General features: G+C 40.7%; 1 pseudogene; it reads right to left on the reverse strand.

Moving 5' to 3' along the window:
• Positions 1 to 2,438: 2,438 nt before the first annotated feature.
• LOC142840724 (ubiquitin-conjugating enzyme E2 L3 pseudogene) lies at positions 2,439 to 2,867 on the reverse strand (annotated as a pseudogene).
• Between the last annotated feature and the right edge of the window lie 2,735 nt (positions 2,868 to 5,602).

A 5,602-nucleotide genomic window follows, 5' to 3' on the forward strand; every position in this document is an offset into this window, starting at 1 on the left:
CAGCATATCAATATCTAGCCTTTGGTGAAATAGGTATCATTTCTCCCTCTAGTACATACGTTTTTGTATGACTTCTTGTTCAGTGCAATAGAAGATGGTAGATTGTGAATATCTATGGCTAAATCTTTAATTTCAGTGTGGAGAGTGCTGCTGTTATAGAGGACCAGTGTTTAGCTCCCACCACACAAGCCACAAACCCTTGAAAATCTAGTTTCTTGGAATCCGATGCCCTTTCTGGCTTCTGTGGACACCCACACAGGATGTGCCCATAAAAAACAGAAGGGATAGATTTTACCTCTCCATACCATAAATTATCCACTATTCAAAGACTAAATATTATTTGCAAATATGAACTGAAACCCTTACCACAGGCCTCACATACATAGAAAGACCAGCTAGACAGGAACTGTGAGTAAACTATGGCCTTAACAATGGTTACAGGCCCCCTTAGATCTGTTTCACATTTGCTTTATTTACCAGAACTTCCTCATACATATCAGGAAACAAAAGAGAGTAGTATCATTGGTTCAGGCGAAAATGCTCAGAACTTTTAACTAAGTGATGAAGTGACCTCATAGCATGGGGAATTTGAACAGTCTAGCCTGGGCTACATAGTGAGATCTTGTCTACAAAAATGAAAAAGCTCAATAAAATGTTTCTTGAAAGTGTTTAATTTAGAAGGCAAATTCAATGAAATCTAAAAGATTTATGAAAAAAATAAAAGCCAATTATAAATTATTTTCTCTATTAAATTTGAAGCCTTTTACTACTCTTATTTGGAATATGTGGGAAAAATAAAAGAATATATTGTGAATATGTCAGGATCATAGAAGTTAAAGTTGCTCATCCTCAAAAACAGAAATAGAGTCTGTCAATATGGAGTGGAGAACTCTACCACAGGTTGCTTATATACATAGATCTCTAGATCCATGATACACCTGAATTTAAACTTTTAGTCTTGTTGTTTAATATAATTTTCTAAATGAACTTGCCATTGTGAATTTATATTTAAGTGACACTGTATCATACTGGACTTAAAGATCTGTGAACCATGCAGAGACAGTTATTTTCTACTTTTCTTTTCATCTACATTACAGTCTCTGGAAACAAAATCCATGCAATTCTTAACAATAAAAACATCACAAAAGAAACATCAATTCCCAATATCATCTTGCCCAGTTCTGGGCTACAAAGCTTGCCAATTGATTTCATAAGTATGAGTATTTGAGAAACAGGATATCAGGAGGGAAAACTAAATAAGAAATCCAAGGAGAAAAATAGTAAGAAAGAGTCATTTCTAATATGTCCCACAACCTAAAATCAAAAGATTTTATGGTGAAGGAGATGAGCACCAGGGATCAGTAGGAGGTGAAGAGGGCTACTTGCTACACTGAGAATACTATGTAGCTCTCAAAAGAAGACAAAGTGAAGAACTGGCCACCAACTGTGGCTCCAGAGGTGGAAGCAGGTACATATGGGAACTTCACAGGAAGAAGTACTGTAATGATGGGGGAGTTGCAGCACAATGGAATACCAGGTCCTTTGCTTATGACATTTCCATGTTTTTTTTAACTTTCAGCGACAATGGTCTTAGAAAAATTACTGCAAATAGAAAAATTAATTTATAATTGTTTTAATTGATTTCCCTTTATAAAATTATTTTAGGACCAAAGTGGAGGCTAAAAACAAATACAGAATATAAGATTTAATCATATTTTAATTTTAATATTCTCTCTATTATATTCTATTTCAGTTAGCATTGATTGTTTTGTGCTTTCAAAACCACCCCTATTGCAATGCTATTTTTTCCCATTTAGATAATGAGATATTTTTACATATTGATGGCATTTCTAGCCTTAGCAGTAGTACTAGGATCACCTTCACTTCTGGTTTCAGCATTGCCTTGCTCATCTTTCAATGCTTCTTCATAAAGACAGGTAAAGAACCTAAGAGTGATTTGGTTGATTCTAGCCAAAAGCTGCAGGACTTTCTTTCTTTTTTTATTTTTATTTTTTTAGAACATCTGAATTTTTTAATCCTTCTTTACAGGTTACCTAGACCACTTTTGATTAAGAAAACCGTAGAAAGTTAGTAACTGCCACAAGCGGATGCCAGGTGGTGGCACGTGTCAATTTTCCACAGTCCTGCTTTGCGAGGTATCTGAATGCACTGCTCGGGGGCTCAGCTCAAACTTGCTGGAATCACTCATGGCAGATTTTATTCCACAGGTCGCTTTTCCCCATATTTCTTTGTAAACTCTTCAGCATTCTTTTTTTTTTTTTTTGGTTTTTTTGAGACAGGGTTTCTCTGTGGTTTTGGAGCCTGTCCTGGAACTAGCTCTTGTAGACCAGGCTGGTCTCGAACTCACAGAGATCCGCCTGCCTCTGCCTCCCGAGTGCTGGGATTAAAGGCGTGCGCCACCACCGCCCGGCAACTCTTCAGCATTCTTACAGAATTTTTTATGGTCCTTAGAGTATTCTTCAGCTAGGTCAGCCCGGAGTGGGTGCTCAGGCTGGGGCTCGTTCACCAGTGCTATGAGGGACTGGATTACTTGGTCGGTTTTGGTGGCTGGCTTCTAGTTTTCAGCACCAATTACCGGCAGACAGACCTGCCCCTTCTCATCAATGTTAGGGTGGTAGATCTTGGTTTTAAACGTGATCTTGGGTGGTTTGAATGGGTATACTGCTGGAAAGTTGATTTCAATTCTGAAGGCCCCCTTGTCATATGGAGGGTTGTCAGGAACAATAAGCCCTTGCCAAGTCAATAAATTAGCTTCATCAACCTGGATGTTACGGAAGTTTTTCATTCCACATTTGCGGATCTCTTCAAGCTCCTTCATCAGCCTCCTGCTGGCCGCCATCTTGGATCTGGTCATATTGGAGGTTTTGGCATAGGTTTGGGGACTCCACAGGAAATCATTGCTTGGAGGATCACTATTTGCCACCTGTCTATGCTCTGGGTATTTTATTCTCACTAAATCTTGTGTCAAGAGTTTCCAGGGTTCTACCTACAGACATGAAGTCTTATTTACTGGAATAGATTTGTTTCTTCTTTAGAATTTTCCAGGTATCTTCTTCACTCGCAGAGTTGTGCTTAATAAAGATGATATGGAGGAACCTCATTAGAAAACCGGTTTGGGGTAAGCCCTTGCCAGCAAGAATTCTCCCATCATTTGGGAGTTTCAGTTTGCCAGTGAGGTTGTATAAGGGCTCACTGAAGTTGCCTTCTCTCAGTTCTACTGCAGAAATATCACATATCTTCTTAAAGGCTTTCCTGAAGATCTCAGAAAAGTAACTCGTATCTCTTGGAGACAATCTTCAACACCTCTTCCTTGGTACTGAGCTGCTTCATAGTGTAGTTGTGGATGAGAAGCAGCAATATCTCAGGCGGCATTTGTGATAGAACTTTCTGATGTAGATAATAAGTGGTAGTTAAGGTATATCATAAAGGTTTTTCCCTCTGTTACTTTCATTTAGTGCTATAATTACCAGACCCCCCACAACAAGTGACTACAGTATTTGTGGATGGTGGAGCTTTCTTTGGTTTTGTGGGAATGCTAAGATATCTATTATTATTCAGGCTCTGGGTGGAAGCAGAAATGCCCTCTTCTGCCTGTTTTATTTTCTAAGCACTCCTGCAAGGCTGAACATCACTTAGAGCATGGTGGTGGTGATGGTATTTTTAACTGGCATGATTCTTACCCTTTTAACCTTAAGGCAGGGAACTCTGATTTAGAGATGATAACAAGGGGTGTGAACACTGATGGGGCTACAGACACCTAGTTAAGGAAGAAAGAAATGGTGTGGGCACCTCATCATGGAAGCAGCCTGCTGATTTTCACAATGATGTCTAATTTTGATGTTTCTCAGAAGACACCTTCTCTACAAACCCTTCAGGCTCCTGTTGTAATCAGCTTGTCTCTTGGAAGGAAGGTTAATTACATGCTAGGCTGCAAGCCTTCCTTTAGTATCTGTGTTGTACTGACATGGTGGCGGGACTGGATATAGAGCTGTGTGGATTGTCTCCGTTCAGTCTAAATCATGATTTACACCCTTGCTAAATCCTGGATCTGTCTCTTTTTTTGTGGTTACTAAGTTTAATTCAACCTTTATACCCAGTTTTGTCTCATAAAAATAACAAAACATTCCTATAAAATTGCATTATGATGTAAGGACAGGTTTCTTGCTCTGACATAGTGCTGGAAAAATGTTGGCACCAAATGCATTTAAACAAAGTGTTAAGGCTTAGTGCAGGTGTGAGAATTGTATTCCACTGGATTTAGCAGAGCAGACAGGCCATGCTCTGGGCCCAGTTTCAGAGAATGAAAGGGGAGTCGAGTAAGGCTGCTGCTGTGGGTCACTGTCTCAGGTTCCCATAGTCTCTCAGCCATCCAGGCCAGCAAGTGGTCTTGGAGCTCTGCTCTCGCTGGACCAGCAGCAGGGCCAGCACAGTGATGTCAGATTTTTTTCTTGACAATTCAATTTGGAATTCACAAATCATTTTCTACTTAAGAAAGCAGTTACAAAAGGAGGTTTATTTCTATCATTGAATCATTTCGTATAAGTTAAAGATGTTAGAGTCTGGGCTAAATGAAACAAGCATTTATGACATTTTCTTAAATGGAAAAAATACTCTGAATTCCAAATGACATCCTCATGATGTAACCACAAGCCATTTGAGTTGTTACAGAATTACATACATGTAATACATGTTTCTTGGCTTCAGGAAACAGGGCAGCTGAAAGGTCTGAACTCTTTGGTTGACAAAGCCATGGTCAATGCCCTCAATGAACCAGGTGCTGGAAGCAGAACACTCATGAGCTCCTGCAGGCACTTGAGCATCTAGGTCAATGAGCGTGACTGCAGAACTGCTGCTTCCCCAAACTCTGACGAGGACATTTCTGGCATCTGCTATAAAGCTCTGTAGCACCACTCCGGAGCCCTTTCATAGACGCCCACCACAAGCAGGAACCAAGGTACTAAGGCTGCAGCCCTTAAAGACGGAACAGGAGGAGATGTGCCTGACACAAAATAGCGGGCAGCAGGCAGCATGGCTGTGGAGCCCAGGATCTCTGCTGTCAGATGAGAGTCGTGACCTTATTGCCAAAATACTCACTATCCAGGCCTGAGGGGCACTGTTCACAAACAAGGTTAAGAAGTCTGAAGCTTTCTAAAGGTGGCTTAGGCCGCTCTTCTGCTTTGGTGTACACAGTGAAGTGTTCTAGGTGTTAGAAGCACAGTCTGTGGGTATTCATAAGATGCTGATCCTAACAACACCTCTGCAGATGGCTAAAGAAACCCGCCCAACCCAGTGTTCTTCATCAGGTCTTCCTCCCAACTACAGGAACAGAGAGACGGGAAAACCAAAAATTCACCCAATACCTAGACATATTTGAGTAGTCTTTAAAGCCCTGCAGAATTTGAGGCCTTATGTACAGGAAGAACCACTGATAGGAAGAGCCCTCCAGGTGAGGAACTAAGGCTAGACTCAAGGCTGATGAGAGAAACAAAAGGAACAACCCATATGCAAACCTGGCATGGCAGGAACCAAACCAACCATAAAGGAGGAGAGGCTGCTACCTAGACCTGGCCATGGTTTTAGG

The sequence above is a fragment of the Microtus pennsylvanicus genome, chromosome X (genome assembly GCF_037038515.1).
Source record: "Microtus pennsylvanicus isolate mMicPen1 chromosome X, mMicPen1.hap1, whole genome shotgun sequence".
In the NCBI taxonomy this organism is placed as follows: domain Eukaryota; kingdom Metazoa; phylum Chordata; class Mammalia; order Rodentia; family Cricetidae; genus Microtus; species Microtus pennsylvanicus.